Source organism: Thamnophis sirtalis, unplaced genomic scaffold (genome assembly GCF_051295495.1).
Source record: "Thamnophis sirtalis isolate CommonGarterSnake01/CBP01778 unplaced genomic scaffold, rThaSir2_p1.2 scaffold_5, whole genome shotgun sequence".
Lineage (NCBI taxonomy): Eukaryota > Metazoa > Chordata > Lepidosauria > Squamata > Natricidae > Thamnophis > Thamnophis sirtalis.
This window is the reverse complement of record NW_028261385.1, coordinates 109,006,082-109,028,751: the sequence shown is the minus strand read 5'-3', so window position 1 is coordinate 109,028,751 and position 22,670 is coordinate 109,006,082. Positions and strand designations below refer to the sequence as shown.

Sequence of the window (22,670 nt, the reverse complement as noted above, 5' to 3'; positions counted from 1 at the left end):
GTCCTTCAATCTGTTTTCATAGGACTTATTTTTAGCCTCAAAAGTATCCCTATTGCCCTTTTCTGCATCTGTTCCGGTTAGTTTGAATCCCTTTTAATGTAATATCTAGAGCTGTATGCAATAATTCATCTGGAGTCTGTCCAATGCAAAATAAAATAAAATAATTATTTTCTGTCATTTTCAAAACAATCTTTCTGTTGATGAGCACTCCTTTAGTAACAGTTTTGAATCAGTCATGTATCCCCTTGATTTATATTATTTGGCTTTCACTTAACTAATTCGTTAATGAGATTATCTGGAAGTACTTTGTAAATGCTTTGCTGAAATCATCAAAGTCTACAGTATTTCCAAAATCTGCTAAGGAAATTACCTAATAAAAAAAAAGATAAGGCTAATGTAGAAAGTTACCTTTAACAAATCTATGCTGATTCCTGGTTATTACTGAATAGTATCACAATCTGAACAATTTTATGATCTGCTCTAGAATCATCCCAGATAATAATGGCAGATTGGCCAATCTACAGCTCTTTGGATTTTCTTTTGATACCATCTTTTCTACTCTCTTTTTCAAAGTATGGACAATATTTATCCTGCTCCAGTTCTATATTACAATCTGGCCTTATTTTGCAATTGCAATTTGTTCTGGTAAAATTTAACTATGACACACACACACACACACACACACACACACACACACACAGACAGACAGACACGATATAAGGTTTGTAGGTTGCTGCCATCTCATTTAGATAAAGTTCTCTAGGGTAGCAATGCCAGTTATTCTTACTCCAATGTGCATGGTTGCAGGTGCAAAAATTTGGATGTAATTATCCGGCTGCAAAATGGTTACTTTACTACCATTTATTACCATAGTACTTTACAAATGGTTGCTAACCAAGGTAGTCCCAACAATGAGAACAGACTGTATTTTTCCAGTTCACCAAGTTTTCTCAAAAATCATGTTAAAAGACATGTTGATGAACATCAAGTCTCTACAATATCCTATGATGCAAGTAATCAATTTCTACGGAAACTCATTCCATAGAAATAGTTATTTTATAACCATATTTACATCAAACTTTATTTGTGCTTATTCATCCTGCTCAAAGTTGCCTATCCTCAAAGTTGCCTATCAGCAAAAATTCTTGAATACAGTGGACTAAATCAAATAAGGTAAAATCTTGTCAGATTTTATTTCAAAAAATAAAACAGCCTGAGAAAATTCCTATACTTTATATTTTTCGGCTAGCTCAACAGGATAGATATGCTTAAGAAACTCCACCTGAGTAATACTGCTGAGTAATCACCAATTAGGTGTGCACTACATGTAAGCTTATCCATGCACACACATACACACACAGAAACAAACATACAAACACACACACACGTTATATGGAACTTTGGATAGGGGCATGATTTCATTTCCCACATACTCCAGTGGGCAAAATTATGTCTTGGGATTGGGCTGTAGTGAGAAGAACATCATAACCAATTTTGTTGTATTTAAGTACAATGACAATAAAGATTATACTTATCATTCCACAATATACAAGTATTTCCAATTACATCATGAGTTTGTGTAGGAAGAAGTAGGAATTGGATACTCTTTGTCTTGTCCTGCATTTACAGAGGAGTCCTTGCAGGATAAAGTAGGAAGGCATTATTCTTTGATTTACCCTGCAAAAATGCTTTTGTTCCCTCAGGATCAAAAGATGAATAGCAATAGCAATAGCAAGAGCAGTTAGACTTATATACCGCTTCATAGGGCTTTCAACCCTCTCTAAGCGGTTTACAGAGTCAGCATATCGCCCCCACAGTCTGGGTCCTCATTTTACCCACCTCGGAAGGATGGAAGGCTGAGTCAACCCTGACTCAGAGATTTGAACTGCTGAACTGCAGATAGCAGTCAGCTGAAGTGGCCTGCAGTACTGCACCCTAACCACTGCACCACCTCGGCTCTATGAAAGATGTTTCACCATATTTTCTTCATGGATATTCATAATGCATACAAGTTGGAAGCCATGGCACTCTATCCTTTAAGGAGCAACTTCAATCATATCATGCTTTTTCCCATTTGAAAAGATATGAGCTAGCCAAAGAATAATTGTCCTTGTAGGTGATCTGATGAGCAGTGCTTTTCAGGAAAATGCATCAGACACATGGCTAGCTAGATTAATTTTATAAACCAGAGAATCCTCTTTTCTCTTTAAAACTATTATAAGTCTCTTAAGAGAATTAAGCTTCAGTTTACTCCATCTTGATATGAAACCGTCTATTTTTTTTTAACCTCTTTCTAAGGTTATGTGATTGTTCCACAAGATATTCCAATTTCAGGCATGATCACATTGCTTGCAATACAATGCAAACAATGTATGGTCATCACACCATCAGTATCTGTTCTGTGGTGTAGTAACTAAGGAACCCTTACACTTGGACCATTCCAGAAGAAGAGTGGCTTGCAATCTGATTCAGTCATCACTTGGAGAGTGGCTGGATGGTAAGGGAAATGATCACTCCTTGTTTGAAGAGGAGTTACTGCATATACCTTGAATCAGGAAAAGATACAATCTGTCTTGAAGAGCCCAGCCAGTCAGCAGGAACCAATCTGTTCATGCTGATGGGCAATCTATTTGGGACTTGGATGAGGACAACAAGTCATTTCTGGTCCTTTCTTACTTCTTGTTGGCACTAATTATCTTCCATTGCTCCTATCTTCTGAGATTCCTGTAATGATTGGGAATGAAGGACACTGTTTTGCAGTGGTTCTGCTCCTTCCTAAGTGGGTGATTTTTAGTTAAGTGTGGGCAGATAATAACTTACATGAACCTACTGGGAGAAATCTTCTGTCACTTTGTGATGGAATATCATGAGTACATTGTAATGTCCAGACTGACATCTGAGCCTCAAGCCTGTAATGTAATGGAAGTATTGACCTTGTGCCTGGATCCTGTGAGGGCCCAGGTGTGGAGAAATAGGTTGAAATGGAATCCCGGAAACACTGGTGACTCTTTGACCAAAAAAAAATCTGACTATCTGATTGGAGTAGCACTTTCTTTGAAAAAAGAAGGTACATAGTCTGAGGAGGTCTTTCCAGATTCATAACAAGTCAGATAAGAGATGGAAACCATGGTTAGGGAAGGGAGATTCTGTCTTTTTGTAGGAGATAGCTCTGCCAACAGTGACTCATACTCTTCTTGTGACTAAATTACTGCAGTACTCTCTACATGAGATTGCTTTTAAAATGCAGTTGACAAAAATTCAGCAGCCTGTTTATTAGTGAATCAGAGAGTTGTTATTTGCACAGAACCTGAATGCTGTCAGTCCTTCAAGGTAGACAAGGTCAGGAAATTAACATCATAAAAAATACTAGAACTCTAACTATAAATAATTGACATAAGCTAAAATAACATTATCTTAAGAGTCCATTGAAGTTTAACAGCTAATACATTCAAACAAATAAATTATAAATAAAATCTTGAAATCCTGATGCATTTCCCCCTCCCTTTTATATCAAAGAGAGTCAAAGTGAGGCAATGTTGAATTTCTTTCTTATACCTTCAGGTTTTATCAGGCTAAACTCATGTTTTACTAACGATTGCTATATATTTTCTCCAAGGTAATCTCTGTATTCTTCTACATGTGTCAGCATCTCTGATTCAAAAAGATAAAAATATAGCCTCCTGGATACAATTCAAAGTGTTGCTTTTGATATGATTTGGTTTGGGTACTGTTAAGATAAAGTGACCAGATTTTAAAATTGGTTAAGCAGGACACCATTGACGTGTGTGTGTGTGTGTTCTTGATTAAAAATTTTGCTGCCCGGTGCTGCGGCTGAGGTGAAGCTGGCAGAGCTTCTGCTGGCGCCCCCGCCCGTGGCAGCGGCGCTGCCGCCTCCCTCCCCCTCTGCTCGGAGCACTTGAGCTGGGCACCGCATTACCCCTGCCGCTGCCACCTCCTCCTCCGCCGTGCTTTTGAGAAGCCATGGGGCCTTTTGTTTTCTGATCCCGCCCCCTCCGCCGCCTTCCTACTGGCTCCCACAGCCTCATGGCTCCTCAAAAGCCCGGCGGAGGAGGAAGGGGCAGGGATAATGCGGTGCCCAGCTCAGGTGCTCCGAGCAGAGGGGGAGGCGCTGCTGCCACAGGTGGTGGTGCCAGCAGGAGCTTGGCGGCTTCACCTCAGCCGCAGCACCAGTTGGCAAAAGTTTTAATCAATAACCCCCCTCCCCCATTCCATTCCCAGGCAGAAGAAAGAGCGGGGAAGAGAGCTTGGCCAGTCATCGGAAGGCATTTGAGAAGGAGAAAAGCAGGCAAGGAAACTTCTCAAGAAGTTCCAGAAGCAGCTGCTTATCCTCTGGGCTGGAGGGAGGGGAGGAGAAGGAAGGAAGGAAGGAAGGAGGAAGGGAGGGAGAAAAAGGAAGGAAGAAAGGAAGGAAAGACAGGAGGGAAGGAAAGAGGGGAGGGAGGCGAAAGGGAGGAAGGGGAAAGGGAAGAGAAAGGCACCTTTTATTGTCATCATCTTGTAAAAGCCCCGCAGGCTGCAACCCCGGGCTTGGCTCCTTCCCCGGGCACGGCCCACCTGCTCTGCCAGCCTCGCTTCCTTCCGAAGCGAAGCTCCCGGGTGCCGGCTGCTTCTTTGTCGGAAGGCGAGGCAGAGCCGCCCCGATCGAAGCCGTTTCAAGCAGGGCAGCGGGGAGCAGAGCAGCCATGCTGCCCAGGGAAGCCTTGTTGCAATTGCCGTGGCGGGCTGCAACGGCCTACCTTCCGCAGGGACCTCTGCTCCAGGTGCGTACATGCAAAGCACGGGGCTGAGCTGGGAGGGGCGTCGCACCGGGGCCGAGAGCACTCAGCCTGCCCCCCCATCTGCGTCCCCCTCCGGGGATGGAGTAGCTGCAGCCCGGCCACTGCGAGTGAAACAGCTGGGAGCCTCCAGGGCATCTGGAAAAGCCGGATGCGCCCCTGGATAAAAACCCTCATTGCAAGTATTGCAAAGCCCATGTAAAAATTGGGACTTTTTAAAAATGCCGCGGGACATGGGACAAATTGTTCAAAAGCGTGACTGTCCCACCAAAAGCAGGACGTCTGGTCACCTTATGTTAAGACCATACATATACTTAAAGTACATAGATCCTACAAAATGCTGAGTCCTTTTTTATGGAGGCAGCACTTTTTACAACTGAAACACTTTCCTCCCAAATCAAAGGTAGGAGGAAGCATATTAATCCCAACACACTCTGCCCTCCCCCAAAGCTTTTGAGGACCACAGCTGAGTTTATAAAATTTGCACAACTGCCCTCCAATTTGAGAAAATTCCTTGGGGTCAGTATACAGGAACAATTTGGTATGCCCAGCACCTACATTTATGTATTGCATCTCTGTACTTTGTAAGATATATATTTAATGGCACAATCATCAAGATGCTAAAATACTTGTTCCCAGATGGTGTTAGTGACTTATGTGCTCTGATAGAAGTCTCTGTGGAATTTGCATCTTGTCTCTCTTTGGCTGCTCATGCCTGATGAAGTATGAATCAATTTGCCCTTTGTATGATGCAATCCAAAGGCATTTCTGCCCAAGGTGGATATCTTATATGTTTATTCACTTGCAGATTCATTAATTAGAAATGTTTCTGTGCTAAATGGTCTACTTGTTTCTGTGGAAATGTCATGATAGCTCTTATTGATTAGACATTTCATCTAGATAAGGCACATACCAAATAAAGATTCTGCGTCTGTTTTTTAATGGCATGACATCCAAAGACAGAAATCCATACCCCTCCTTCTACATTGATGTAGTGATTGATATCTGGTCTTCAGCTTTTTGCTGTCACGTCAGTGCACTAAATAATTCTGCAACATTTCACTCATTCCTTCTCTGATTTAGGGCTTGTCTTTGTGCTTTATTTGGGCCTTCTGGATACCTATCTTAGTCCTCCAGATCAAGCAGTCTTTCTTTAGAAACTTGTTTGTCTGCTTGATAACTTACCTAACCTTAAGGGAATTGGAATTAATTTCCCCCTTATTTCTCTGTTCTACTAGTTCCTGCAAAAAATACATTTGTTGGTGCATTTACTAGCTTGGTGGCTTTATCTCATGAGTTGTGCAATACATGCACATACCTCTCCATGCACTACACCTTTCTTTCCGATGTTGACCTGGTCCTTGGAAAAAGAGACAAGCATCTTCATATTGAATTTCTACAGCTGATAATTTTCATTATGCACTTTTACTATGCCTCACTTTAAGTTTTGTTCATACTGTTTTTTTATGTGACTTCTTCCTGTTGAAATTGGTCACTAGTTGCAGTGATTCTGAGTTTATAGATTTTTACCAGAAGTATCTGAATAAGCAAAGTGAATCTACTCTTTTTTAAAAAATGGCAGTTAGTTAATGCTTCAAGAGAATAGAAAAATGGGTTGAATAAATTCAGTCCATCATAACAATTGTCAAAAATGGTTTTGGGTAGAGCAGCAGAGACAATCCAGATAAGTTTGAAAGAGCAGGCCTTAGCTCCCTTATCTTTGCTCTTCTTGCATGAATTGGTGCGATTTCCCCATAATTTGCCTTCAATCCATTCAGTATGTTTTTATATAAACATAGTATTTCACTTTAAATATATCTGGGTACCATAAAAACTGCAGATTTGTAACGATCTTTATCACTATTCTTTATTATCATACATTGCTGGATCAAGCTTCCATGCTAAGACAATCTTCAGAGGTATAAATTTTGCTTCTCTTTCACATATACTGTAGACCATCACTTTCCATCTGCATTTCCGTCTTCTTTCCATATATCCAACAGTACAGAGTTCCAATAATCAATAGCTTTGGAACTAATACCACTGAATGATTTTCAAACTCATAGTTTCTATATTTCACACAAATGAAAGCTACATTAATATCTTTAGTGTCCAGTATTAATAAGTCTTTACAGCTTGTATTCGAAACAGAAGAAATTTAGGAAATCCCATTTTTTTATTTAATTCCCACTTCTGCTGTATTTTTTGTACTATAATTCTTTTTCAATATGACATACAATTCATACTAAATATCTATTATAAACAGTTTTCATGGTATTTAATAAAACATAGGGTTTAAATTCTGATCATTTACTTGAAAACCATTTTGTATATCATCTGTATATGGTATTTAATCAAAATATTATGCAATAGAAAAAGGATATGATCTCTGTTTAAAACTAAAATATGGTAGAGCTAAAATAGTATGCAGATCAAATGGGATGGAATGGGAAATCATCTCTGTTACAACTGTATCTTTGCTAACTACATGAACTTAATCAGATTTAGATACCATTTTTTCTTGAATAATTTAGAGGATTAATTGATATATAACCTCTAACTAATGGGTTACTAGTCCTTCAAGCATCAAGAAGTTGATAAGCTTTAAGTAGTTTCATGATTAAATAGTTCCATTGGACTGAGCATATTTTCCTTTAAAGTCATTGATATCTCAATACTCATTAAGGAACCATTTTCAATATCCTGCTAATATAAATTTAATCTTTCTGACTTAAACAATTGATGATATATATGAATGTGCCATTTCCCCTTAAATTAGTTCTTAGGTTTAAAAATATTTCATTAGGGATGATATTAGATATTAGATAGAGAGGTCACTGCAAGTCAGTGCAAATAAATAATGGAAGACAAGCAAATGTAAATATCTAAGACAGATAAACTCCTGAATATAATTGACTCATTTATACCATACTTAATAAACATGCCATCAGATGATAGTGCTTCAGATTCTCAATATTAGGGGAAAAAATTTAATTTGAGTAATAAGATATGCTAAGAATAACTAAATGAATCTAGTAATTCTATGGTTAGCCAAAAACATTTTAAAACTGTGATTAATCATTATTAGACAAGGCTTGCTAAGGAATTAATTGCTTAAATGTAACCGAGGCTCAATAGGTTCATATGGGAGATCCCAGAGAGATTTTTGGTGACTTCTAATGTCCCTTGTGGTGTTGGTTCATTGTTTAACTGTTGGACAACTGAGTATTGTGCCAGTGAAGGAAGGTATAAGCAGAAGTTCTTGTATATCTGAAATAATATTTAAAATCAAGATTGCCTGTGTTCTCTCATAGTGAAGAGACTTTAACAAAAACTATTCAGCACTCTTATAATTACAAGGATGGAGGAAAATGCATGTGTCAATTCCTAAAGTTGTCATGGTGAGGAGTGCATTCCACACATACTTTTGGCTAGAGTCGAATCTCAGATTACTGCAGCAGGCTTGGGAGGGGTGCACCTCATTGGGGAATGTGATTTATGATACAGACTGAGGGAAGGGAAGGACCCCGGGTAAAGTTAAGCTATAATTAAAACAAAGCTCAGATCTGACTGCAAAAAGGCCTTGCCTAATGGTCCTCCTAATAAATGACTAATTTAGAATTGAAACTTGGCTCGATACTCAAGAATCAATTAGGGTATTTTTAGGAAACCTGACAGCATGTAGTAGCAGATCTTGGTACAGAAACCTCTCCCCTTTCTTGTCCTGCTCTGTTGGCAAATATGGCACACCAACTTTGATTTCAGGACTTCGCAGAAAGAATGGCAGACTAAAGATAGCTCCAGCCCTTCAATATTAGTTAGTTATAGGGAGAACATGAGATCACCCCAGGTGTGTTCCATATTGTTGCTTCTCACAAGGAGGATGGGAGAACCGGTAGATGAAGGAATTTGTCATACTTGTTCTAATTGTAAACTATGTCTTTCAAAGGGCACTAACTTTGCACTTTTCTTGTTAACCTCTTTCGGAAATTATCTATTAACTGTTTTAAAGAAGTTAGACACCTTCAAATAATAAGGCTGAAAACATCAAGAGAGTGCCTTCAATCCTTAAAATAAGAAAATGGAATGCATCTTTATAACCTTTAAGCATTTAAAATAAACAGCAAGAAGCAAGGAAAGATTTTGGCTTTAGACATTTTTAAACAGATGAAGGACTTAGAAATCATTGGAATATTGGACTTTAGATATTAATACATTGGAATTAATTTTAAAGAATACATGTATTTTTGTGGAAAATAAAATTCCAAAATTTTCTTTTGTGTTTTTGATGTCGAAGACATAACAAGACAAGCAACTTATATGGCATTCAGAAATATATTTAAGAACTGTAATATTAACATCAATGTCAGTTATGTTGTGTCTTGTTGGGAACAGTCTGATCCCAAAAGAGGATGTTACAAAAAATGATATGCAAAAGAATATATCCAAAAACAACATAAAAAATATTTAAAACAAGATTTTTCCATTAGATACAAAATATCCTGGATGAGGCTTTAAAAATTGAGGAAATAAAAACGACAATACCAAAGTAATTTGAATTATTTTTTGTAGTTATAAAAGAGTCTGTTTAAAGTTGTGAAGAAATTTGAAGCAAGTATCAACAATCATCAGAATAGATTAAAGAACAAAATTGTTCTATGTAAAAAGAAGGAACACAAAATCAGTTTATTTGACTGATAAAAGGGGATTAAAAGGGGACATGTTGTAATTTTGGGTGGTTTTTTTTAAAATTTGCTGACATCTGGACTGGAAAAATGTTTATGTATTGGACCTACTTACAGTTAACATGGTGTTTAAGCTTTCCCCCTACAATTACTTTACGTATCCTAGTTTGGAAGTTTTGTATGCTTGTTCTAATTAACAAAAATATTATCAATTTTTGTTACATTAAATTCCAGTTTTTTTTTTATATGAAGATACTGGGATTCCTTTTTGCTTGCAAATGTGGATTTGCTTATAATTGAGATATGTTTATTTGAATGTGATATATTGTTATTTGGGGATTTTTAATTTTTTTGTTCACACTAGGATATTGGGACCACTTACCATTTTTAAATGAGGATTTGCTTTTAGCTAAGAAATGAGATGTGGAATGTTTAGTTTTACATGTGTTAATTAATTAATTATGGTTTTAGTGCTCTGTTTGGACATTTTGCTGATATCTGGATTGGAAATGTTACCTATTGTATATGTCTATATTTAAGAGATGAATTATTGAATGAGTAGTATTAGATTTGTTAATTAAGAGATGAAACGTTAGTGAAATTTTTATACTTGGTTTGAGTATAAGAAGTTGCTTTCTTAATAATTTTTTTTATTTCTCTTTCTCCTTTGCTTCCTTGCACCTTTTTCTTGTATCCTTCTTTCTTTTCTTCTTTTAATCTGAATTCAATTTTATTGTTGTAATTAAAACCTTTAATAAAATCATTATAGAAAAAACAAAACTTTGATTTCAAATGCAAAGAATTATATTATTGAAAAAGGAACTTTGCTACTGATTGATAGTATACAGCTTTCCATTATATGCTGCTGGTGTTTTTCTGCTCAGAAATTCTGTTTCAATATTTATTATATATGGCATTTATATTAAGGATTGCCTGATATATTGAAGGTCCCCCTTCCAGTCCATAGTCTTCAAGCAGTTTGCAAATGTAATCTTGGATCTCCTTCCTGTTTTATTTTTGAAGAACAGTGGAGAAGAATCATAGTGTCAAAATATTGGATATTCAAAAATGGGAAAAATGAAGCTTCAGATAACTACAGATCAGTCAGCTAGATGTCAATACCAGGCAAAACTCTGAAACAAATCATTATATAGTTTACTGATGAGCATTTTGCAAAGAATGCACTGCTTGGCAAGAGCTAACAAAGATTTATTAAGAATAGATCATGCCAAATTAACTTTATTTGGTCACTTTATTTTTGGTCATTTTATTTACTAAACTGTGGCAAGTTTAGTTGAACACAGGAGTATGGTAGACTTACTCTAAGTGCGTCCTGACTTTAGCAAAGCATTTGAAAAGTTTTCCATAATATGCTAGTAGAGAAAAAGACAAAGTGTGGGCTGGGTAATGCTTCTATTAGATGGGTATAGAACTGGTTGAATAGCAATAGCACTTAGACCTATATACCACTTCATAGTGCTTTATAGCACTCTCTGAGTGGTTTACAGAATGATAGTATTGCCCTTAACCATCTGGGTGCTCATTTTACCAACCTCGAAAGGATAAAAGGTTGAGTCAACCTTGAGTCGGTGGGAATCAAACTGCTGGCAGTTGGCAGAATTAGCCTGCAATACTGCAGTACAACAACTTCACCCCCACGGCTCTCACGATTAAGCATATCCAGTGAAATTACAGAGAGGAGTGGTGTACCTTCTCTATATCTTGAATAAGGTCAGGAAATATGATTATCAAATCTAAAGTTGACTAAATATGACTGTATGGAACATATAGGAACACAATGTCAATATACAGGGGAAATATTTGGTATATTTAGCCTGGGGAAGATAAGATTAAAGGGAGACATGTCTTCTAGTATTTAAAGAAGCTGATGGGGAAGAATTTTTCAGAGTTGTTCCGGAAAATAAAAAACAATGGGTTTAAACTAGAGAGAAATAGAAGTTGGATACAGGAAAAATTTCCACTCTATAATACAATCTTGAGGCAGTTATATTTGTGTAGAAACAACTGTGGAGATGCTACTTGGAACTTTGGCTGAAAAAGCACGTGAAGCTTTAAAAAGGGTTTCCAGATAATTCAAGCCCACAAAGAAAATATAGCTTTTCTGATGTTAACATTAGACATTGACTGATGGTCTCCAGTTTTACCTAAGCTTTTTATATACATCAATCTATATGATAATTTCCTTTTAGAATGACTTCAAAGCACAGTTGCACCAATATTTACAAAACTGAATCATCTAATCCTAGTAATTATCTATACCCTATTGCAACCTCTGAATGTTTACCTGATATCTATTTCATACATTCAAGAATGGAATATATGTTATTTATGATATAGATTAGAATGAATAAAAGTAAAAAATGATCAGATCTCTGTTTTATTTAGGATTCAACTTAGAATTCCACATCAGCTTTTAACTGGTTTTTCATCAGTTTTTCATTTACCAAATAGGAATTGTTAGTAGCAGTCACTGATCATAACTAATATAGATGAAATATGACTTGGATTTATGCTGATATTGCAGTAACCATACATAATTGCTATTCAAAAGACATTAACTAAAGCCATCTATATTAACTGAAGGATAAAATAAGGATACATTCTGTCTCTGTTGCTCTTAAAGTGACCTTGTACTGCCAGCTGTCATTCCTCAAACCCTCTAGAACATATTTCCTTCTGTATATGTCACTTGTCTTGACAGGGCAAGACTAAGGATTGAAAAACTATTGGCACATTCTGTGCTGCTCCCTTCAACTCAATTCCACATAAAGAAAGAAACAACAGGAGCAAAACCGGGTAGTTTTTTAGGGGGCTAGAACATACAATACTGAAATTAAGATGGAACAGACAAAAACCTTGTCTGTTTCACTCCTTTTACTTTGACTGAGTTGACCTGGCTGTCTGGGGAGCTGCAAAGCGTTCAGGTTTCCAGTTTCCTTATATACAGTAATATTACTGGCATAAAGCAAATGGACGGAACAACACAAAACAAAACTGTTCATGCATGCCATATTAAGTTCAACCAGCTCTATTCCTTAACCCTGCCAAATTTATGTAAGCATATCAGTCTAAAACAGTTGCATAAGAAGCCTTATGCAGAAGTGCCCTGAGTTGTGTATTTACTCTTGCAGGGAGAATAGCTTCTCCCTCCACCACCACCTCCTCTTTTTTTAGGAGCATAACAATATTTTCAATCTGAAACATCTCAAGCTTAAAATTAGAATGTCATGAGCTTAATACTATGGCAATTCTACTAAGGACAGAATGGCTGCTTCAAACTCAAATTGCTTTGAATTCAAAATGTTGGACACGACTATATTTGTCTCTTAACTAAAACTGCAACTATATTAAGAAACAGCCTTTATTCCCCACTCCAGCCCCATGTACAGAAATGGCTCCAATGGACATCCACCACTTAACTGTAACTTACAGGTAACTACTCCAAGCTTCAGAAAGCCTCCTCTCTGCAAGAAGGAGAAAAGGTTTGGAAGATCCAGAGCTTAGGAGCTTGGAGCCAGGACTCAACATCCCTCCAAAAGAACCCCAGGAAGAATGAAAAAATAATTATACCCTGTTCATACCAACCAGATCAAATCAGCTTGATAATATTCCTGTGTTTCATGGCTACTTTACAGTGATGAATTGATTTTTATTTCCTAAATAGAATTACTGTATACTGTCTTGGAATGAATATATTTGTAGGGTATCATTCAGTCATTCAATCATTCATTTTCAGGTATATATTTTGTATAGAAAATTTTATTTGGTAGAATGTACAATAGATCCATCCATCCATCCATCATGTCCGTCCATCCATCCATCCATCCATCCATCCATCCATCCATCCATCCATCATATATCATCTATCTTATAAACAAAAACAAAAGTCTGGAGTGAACACATATCTCTGAGTCTTGGCACTTCTTCTAGGTGTTTTCTTTCATTATAGTAACATTTACTTACTTATCTTCTTTACGGGTGCAGATTAAGCCACAGTGTTATTAAATGATATTGGCTAAAACAACAAAGAAAGGGAAATTGGATGCATCAATATTTAAGCTTTGTGTAGAAGAGTTACAGTCTACTGAACCAGATGATCTAAGCAATCATTTATTTTAAAATCATTAGGTTAGGATAGTTTTAAGTGATTCCTATTCCTCAACCTGTCATCTCAAAACCACTAACTGAAGAGTATCCTGTATTGAGATGTTGGCCTTTCTTCAGAATTACAGGACATTTACAGTCTTTAGATTCCAGCGTATTTTGCTTGAGGCATGGTACTTGGAAATATCAAACATTCATAATGTTGATATACGCTTTAATAAAAAATAGGATGGTACAAAAATATAGATCTGAACAGACATAAAAATCATATGATTTTGAGTTCATTTTATCCACTTCTTATTTTATATTAACTTCTTTCTTCACAAAATCTTCACCTTATTTGTATTTTATTGTTGCCATCCTTGCATAAAATCTCTTTGCCTTCTATAATTTTCTGAACTAAATCTGTTGTTCTCCCCCTCCAAAGAAAAGAAATTCCAATGGTAGATCATAGCCGAATCTTTGACTGAAATGAAATCCAAGATCTTAGCATTGTTGTTTGTTTTTCCCTCTCTACTTAGATCCAGGGGGAAAATCTTTATTGTATCTCTTACAATAAACCACTTTACCTAAGGTGTTATAATGAAAATATTGAACAACTACTTTTACATTACTTGCTTTAGGTTAGTCTGGGAAATAAAAAGAATCACCCCGGAAGGAGGCAATCAGGAATCACTTCTCTACCATTGCTAAGAAAATTACATGCAATGAAGCCCGATTTGGAAGTGTGTCTAAGCATACAGCTGTGTTTAAGCCTACAATGGTAGTAAGCATACAATTTAACTTGTTTTTGAGCATTTTAATTATTTTATTTGCAAACATGTTCATACTCCTATGTCCTTATCAGAGGAGGGGAAAAATAAGGTGAGAAATTTGCCGAGTGTTGACCTAAAGAACAAAGTCTCCTGCAAAGTGCTTATGCTCTGATGAAATTACACTTTCACCAAGTCTTGGAGAGTGGTGACTGCACTATCATAGGGGTAATGGTTTATTTTTGGGGAATCAGGAACTCCTACTTAAGTAGACCATGTCCTGCTTCAGGAGAAATAGTTATGGTTGGACTTGGATGAGGACTTGAAAGCTTCCTTTATAAAAGTTTCTCCCCAAGATCAGTTTGCTACTGGAACATCATCATCATTACCATCATTTTATTTATTAAATGGCCACCCAATCATGTAGTGTACATCTATTACATGGAAAATAGGAGGTGGAAGCATTAAGAATTTATGTCACCTTGAGTTGATCAAAAATAAAGGTGGGATAAAAATCAAATGAATAAATAGTAAATAAATTGATAAATAATGGCTTCTCAATCATAAACCTCAATAAAGTGGCTTTGTGAATAACTGATTTCTGCTAATATCTATATAACACCTTGCTGCTTAACTCTTAGAAGTTGTTACTTCTACCTTGTCTGTGTATCTTGACCTCTGAATTGTTCCTCAACCCCATTTTTCCTGCTAACTCTGCTGTGAAGAAACTTGGACAATTCAATCCCAGGCTGTATGTATGCTTAAGCTTTAGCTTGGTAGCTTGTTGCCATAGATATTTAAGACAGCAGAATTCCATAGTCCAATAATATGTTTTAATTTTACTCAACCTTTTATTGAGGTGATCTTTGATTTTATTTAGTGTGGATAGATAAAAACTTTATTATGATCACAGATCAAAATATAAGAGAGCAACTGAATGGCACATGTAATTTTCAATATCAATAAAAACTTCAGGGTTCTGCATAAGTATGACTATAGTCTACTCAGCTGTAAATTGGTACCTAGATTTGTGGGGAGAGTAATAAAACCTAAGAATTTGGACTTGGTCTACCAGAAGTTGATAAAGAATTCATGAGGATATCCAGGGATTTTCCTAATTATAAGCAATGCTATGTTTTAACAATTATCTTTATTAAAATACAATACTGTAAGTAGAATATTCATGCTTTGCCTACTTTGTACTTGAATATCTACAGTAATAGGAAGCAGTGCTTCAGCTGATTCTGTGAGCATACTAGCTGGCAATGAGATACTTCATTGTTTTAACACATTCCTTGACAAACCAGATTTTTTTTATTATAAAACCAGGGTGTTTCTGTGTATGTTTACAACTTGTCAAAAAAGTGTGCATAGACTTGTAGCACCATGAGTATTGTGCTGCTTTTGGTGTGTGGAAATGGAAAAATATTTACTTTTCTCAATCACTTGATATAAAAAGATCTCATCTCTGCATTTAAATTTGGGAGGGACAAATTCTCCACAAATAACTCCCAAGACAGAAGATGAGTATTTATTCATTTTGAAGTTGTCCAAGTACTTAGTGTAAGTACTTGTCCAACTAGTGTAATAAGATACCATTGAACCCTTGATACCACTCCTGATCAATCCCCACTTTTAGTAATTTATATCTAAAATATTTCATTTATATTTTTAGATGTAAATTACTGACAGAAGGAGACTGCAAGAAAGCTGCATCTCTTATTTGACTAATAGGCTACAATGGCATACCTTTTATTTAGTTGGGACAAATTTGGATGGTGGTGGTACTGGAATCATTTAAAAGTTGTATTTTATTATGCTAAACTAATCAAAATAATAGAATAGGAATATACAATAGCTTTAAAGAATCAATACAACTTCAAAATTATTAAGCGTAGTCATTTTTAAAAACAGGAAATAAATAATGCCAGAAAGTTATTTCATTTTCTCTTATTTATTCATATGTGTACCCAGCCAAGGATTGTACTGTAATATAGCAAATAAAACAGATAAACTTTATAGATACTAGGTTTTAAAGGATTAGTTAACTATACCTATATTTTTATGTTATTTTAACTTTACCTACTTATTTATTTATTTATTTATTTACTTACTTACTTACATGTGCATAGTTTCTCTTTTTATACTGCTCATTGACTGTAAAAATGCTTGTTTGATATATTCAGTAATTTCAGATTTAAAGTAAAGTACTATATACGAGAACCTTACCCTAGCATTAAAGTTACCTGCTATAGCTGCTAGCATTTCTAGGGAATTGATTCATAAATTTATTGTCAAATCTATGGCAACATTCTTAAATAGTAGTTGGATATAGGTAGCAGAAAAAATATACACAGTTATTGGTAAAAAGACAGCAGAATCTAAATGTAAATCATGTAATTACTTCACAGTCTTTTATGGAGCTCTTTAGCATGTGACATTTAGGTTTGATGGAAATAAAAGTAGCACATCCTTGTCTGGCATTTCTCCCACTTTCATTTTGCCTGACAAATATCTATCCATCTGCATTTTGCCTGACAATCAGTTTCCTGGGCAAAGATGAGCTCAAATTTGAGAATGCATTAACACAAATGCTCAGTCAGGGGGAGCAATTATGGCACAATTGTTTTATCTGAGCTGCAGGAATACAAACAGGTCTGGCCTATGGCTCAATGCATCAGGAATTTCATTCCTTGGTTTCAGAAGGTTAAACTTTCTTCCCGCTTTAGGGGTTTCTAAGTTGTTTTTATCACAACAATATTGATATTTTTTTTCCTGGAGTGAAACTTTGTCATAAGTAAGCCCTGGCACTAGATGGCTTCTTGATCTTCTCAAACTGGTCTTTGATTTCATTTACAGATTCATGCTCAGGATCAGAATTATAGCAATAGCAATAGCAGTAGACTTATATACCGCTTCATAGGCCTTTCAGGCCTCTCTAAGCGGTTTACAGAGAGTCAGCATATTGCCCCCAACAATCTGGGTCCTCATTTTACCCACCTCGGAAGGATGGAAGGCTGAGTCAACCCTGAGCTGGTGAAATTTGAACCGCTGACCTGCTGATCTAGCAGTAGCCTGCAGTGCTGCATTTAACCACTGCGCCACCTTGGCTCATTAATTCAGAATTAATGCTGAATGGAGTCTCTGCTGTATGACTACCATCTTGTTTATGTTTTCATCTAGATTAATTTCACTGGAGAGGGCACTGGGGAGAATCTAAGGGTCAAATGTGAAACCCATTGCCATATACTCCATGGCACCGATGAGGGACATGTTTCTTGAATCAATGCTCTTTCTCTCTGCTTTATTAAATCTATTAATATACTCTGGAAAGTTTATAGATCTGAATCAGAAACCCCTCCAGAACTGAGCAGATTACTTTCTGACAGAGGTTTCCTGGTAAATTATTACTAGTCTGCTCTCAATTAATATAATTACCACTAAGAGCAATTTGCTAGATACCACTAAGAGCGATTTGCTAGCAGACTGCCAATAGAGCATTTCTTACCTTTCCCAATTTTTGCATGGAATTGATTTACACGAGTCAGTCACAAATGGCTATTTTCCTTCTATACTTCTGCTTGTGTCTGATCTCATGGAGGGATGTTTTCTATAGCTACATTTATCCTCGAGAGAAATTCTTTTTCATTTTGTTTTATTTGCATAAGATTCTGTATTAATATTTGTTTTTTTAATGTCTCCTACATTTGAACATTTGCAACAAAATCAGAGAGTAAAGGCTAGGTTGATGGGATAATCTTGAAAAATAAGGAATCGTGCCATTTTAAATCTCCATAGGCATTCTTTCATTATTAGAAACATTGGGGAGAAAGTGAGGTGTTAAAGCATAATTCCCTTTTTTTAAATGATGAAAAAGGCATCCTCCTCTTTGCTGATGTTTTCCATTGAATTGGAAACAATGCCTGAGTTTCAGATTGATTACTTCACTTCCTTTGTTTTGTCTATTCACTATTTTGCCAAAGATTTTTCTTTTGCCATTATATCATTTAGGTCTGTGCCATCCAGACTATTTGTTTGAAAGGTTTTGTGAAAATGAATGAAAACATGTTCATCATGCTTCAGTAAGTTGCTCAGAAATGGAGATCACCGTGACATTAACAGTTCAAACATCGATGTGAAATACATTGGGACAGTATGGGCATGGTTTCATCTTGGGATGGTATCTGGCATTTGTGTACACGCTCTAGGCGATTAATATATCCTCTTTTTGCCCTTCCATATTTTTTCTGTCACATAAAAAAGCAAACACATCATACGTATTAGGAGCCAGAAAACCCTTTAACCCTTCCAATCATTAACCAAGTGTCAATTTCAAGCTGATTTGCCACGCAGGTGAAAGCTTGTCCTATAATTCTTCTAGTTTTTATTTTGCTTTCAATCACTTCAAACATCTCCTGTCTCCAAAGTCAGAGGGTTCAGCCTTACATTTCAGAGAGGGGAAGACAAAGGAAGGGCATGCAATTTTGTAACTGACACATGACTGGCACATGAGTTGATGAATCAGTTTGTAGACCTCAAAACGAATCTTCTTAAATTCTTCCCCTGACTATCACTGTGGAACCAATCTTCATTTTGCTGTTGAATTCAGATCCTTGATTTTTTTGCTCTTGTTTATTGCAGTTTAATGTTTGTTTGATATAAGCCTTTCTTTAGCCACTATTGCAAGCTTGACCTTTAAGCTTTGCTGCTTCCATATCTGATGGAACTGAGTCTGGCAAAAGCACATGTTTGTTGCAAAACGGCTTTTCTTCTTTACTTGTGCTGAGATGGTATAATAGATCTTGATGATTACCTGCTTCCAAATATTACTTCACTCAACTCCCCATTTCAATACAGGATGTTAATTGTCACCTTGGAATGAGCACCCTACTACAGAGTACTCTTTCTTCAATGATTTTGTAAGAAGGAAGGTCTGGATCAATTTGTCCTTCAGAAACATTGTTTCCTTTTTTAAAAAAATCCAGTACATTCATTTCCTGCATACTTTGCATAAAAATTACTATACATATGTTAATCTATAAACATAGGTATAAATTTAGGCTGACTTTCACAGGTACAAAAAAATGGAGCCATTACTTCAATGTGGATCGTCCCTTTGGAACGATCTCCCCGATCTCCCCGTGGAGATTCGTACCCTCACCACCGTCCAGACCTTCTGCACAGCCTTTAAGACCTGGCTAGCCCGTCAGGCCTGGGGACAAAGATAACTGCCCCCACCCGAATGATGAATGAATGTTGTTTACTATTTTACTTCTATGTATTGTTGTGTCTATTGTCTGTAAACCCCCCCCCCTTTATTTTATGTAAGCCGCCCTGAGTCCCCTCAGGGAAAAGGGCGGCCTATAAGCATCAATAAATACCAAAATACCAAATGTACAGTATTGGTTGTTTCTAGACTGAAACTCGGCATCAGTCGAGCTGGGGGGGGGGGGCTTTCTGAGAAAATAGTAGATGACAATAGTAGTGGATTATCAATACCATTACTTATACCAGTACAATACCAGTGTTATACCAGTATTGTACAAGTCCAGTATTGTAATAGTACTGGACTTTCAAACCAATGTTTAAATTAGTACAAAGCAAATGACTGGTTGGATCTGCACCAAACAAGACTACACTATAATAGGGTTGGACTGTTTACAATCTGGTAAAATTTTTCTGCTCCTACTTTACACTCATCATCAACTAGAATAAATTGCTGCTCCTGAACATGTTAAGTTTTGTCCAGCAGTTCTTTCCCCAAGTTATTTTTTTTCTATCTATGTCAACCAGCTACTAGTTTTTCCTGATAGCAGCTAGCCATTTATTAATCAATGCAATTGAGATAGCAAGTATACTACAACCAGGAAAAATGACATTTTTAGCTGCATGACAGAGTAATTCATGAAGGGTAGTTGATTCAATAACAAAGAATGAATTATCTGAAGGGCTTTCTAAAAAAAGTTATCTTTATAGATGGGAAATGCTACCTTAAAAAATAAATAAATAAACCCAACTGAAACATTCTGCACAGCTGCCATTCATCAAGCCAAAACTAAATTTGCTATAAAACCTTTGAAAATTTCTATAATAATTAGGAATGCTATAGAGCCGAGGTGGCACAGTGGTTAGAGTGCCGCACTGCAGGCTACTTCAGCTGACTGCAGTTCTGCAGTTCGGCTGTTCAAATCTCACCGGCTCAAGGTTGACTCAGCCTTCCATCCTTCCAAGGTGGGTAAAATGAGGACCCGGATTGTTGGGAGCAATATGCTGACTCTGTAAACCGCTTAGAGAGGGCTGAAAGCCCTATGAAGCGGTATATAAGTCTAACTGCTATTGCTATTGCTAAAACATTTGGACTATAAAGATTTCTGTGATATTTCTGTCACAGAGGAAGAATAAATGAAATATATTAAATAGCAGGCCAACCATGGGTAAATGTTTATAGAAAGCTGAGATTTCCTTCAAATCGCAGCAAAAATAACAAAATGGCTTTAAAAAAAAATCTCTTGTTAACATTCTTAACCTAGAAAACCAGCAAGTGATTAAAAAAATAAATGTGCACAAATCGAAATCTTTAGCAATGATAAAAAAACAAACTAACTAAAACAAAACCTTTGAGTGGCAACATTTTGCCAATCTTGTTAGAGAATACTATTTATGAAGCCTAATGTGTTGCATTATGAGCTAGTAATAATTTTGCTCAATTTGAATAATTTTACCCAAATTTGTATTTTTTAATAAATATGATGTGGGAAAACTGAGATTATAGCACTCAAACCAGATTACTTAGTTCTTGCTTTGGTATTAACTATTTTTATTGTTAATGAAATAAATAAAGAAAAAAAATAAGATGGGGCAAAAAGAAACAACTACGAAATACAAAAAGAAAGTACTGTTGTAAAACTTTTTAGTAACATATTCTTCCCTTCCCTTTCATTTGTTTCCCCAAATGACTAACCATAATTTGGATAGTTACACTTTACACTGAACATTATATTGAACATTAAAGCATTCTGTTTAAGTATTTTCATCTGTTATTTTTAATTGATCTCATAAATTTTTTTTAGAAACCATATTCCAAATGTTTAAATTTGCCCTGAGGTGTAATATGTGTTATTTAAGAGAACCATTCCTGCATAAATTTAGTTAAGCTCTTCTTACAAATTGCCCTTGCTGCGCATTTTAGTCTCCCAATCTGATAATGTTGGCAGATTGTTCCTGTTTCCAATGTTGTGCCAACTTTGTTCTTGCAGCTGTCAACATATATCTTAGTAAATTGTGATACTTTTCATTTATGTTTTCTGGATTTATTTCTAATAAAAAAATACTTGTAATTTTAGTTGAAATGTTACTTTTAGGATTTTCTGAATATTATGATTTCTTTCCAGTACTTTTGAGGTTTCTTTTACAGAATCACTACTTTCTTCAACCTTTATTATGGAATTTTCAATGTTTGTCAGTAAATGATCTGTCTATTTTATTATTGGCAGAGTTATTTACCATCTATAAAACACTGTATGTCATTTCACCCACAAATTATAGCTTTGCGTAAATTTTATTAAACTTTCCATAACCCTTCCTGGTTTTTAAAAAAAATATTTTTTATTGACAGTTTTACAAAGAACATCAAAACTAACACAAACTAATAAAGAGTGAAAACAGTAATGAAAGAAAAGAAGAGAAAAGCAAGCGCGGGAAGGAGGAATAAGAAAGCTTCTGGTTTCTTTGCAGTATATATAAGTATGATTTCAAATTCACTTCTTACTCTATCATTATAAAAGAAAGATCACACTTGTATTGTCCATTTTCTTCTAATTATCAAAACCACAAATAAGTGCAACTTTTCTGTTTTATGTAAAAAGTCTACAAGGGGCTATCAGTTAACCATAAATATAGATACTTTTTTTTAATTGGAGAAGTTACCGTATTTTTCGTAGTATAAGACGCACCGGAGTATATGACTCACCAAGATTTTGAAGAGGCAAATTTTAAAAAAAGTTTTTGCACTCTGCAGACCTTCCAAAAATGGCCTGTTTTTTTCAAAAATGGGCTGTTTTTTGTCAAAAAAAAGGGCATGCATAGCCTTTAGGAGGCTTGTAGAGTGCTCCTGGGAGCTGCCCCCCAAAAAACAAGCAAAAACAGTCCATTTTTCGTCAAAAAAGGGCTTATAGAGTGTTCCTGGGGGACGGGGGGGGGACAGCCTGTTTTTCATTCATTTTTGCCCTCCCCAGCACCCAGGAGCACTCTATAAGCCTCCTAAAGGCTATGCACGGCCATTTTGGTGAAGAGGGCGGGGTTACAGAAGGCAA

The 22,670-nt window shown here is 36.1% G+C and overlaps 1 protein-coding gene across 20 annotated transcripts in view; it reads right to left on the bottom strand.

The window, feature by feature from the left end:
* ADGRL3 (adhesion G protein-coupled receptor L3) overlaps nt 1-22,670 on the bottom strand; it is a 540,567-nt gene that overhangs the window by 110,878 nt on the left and 407,019 nt on the right. The window lies entirely within an intron of this gene.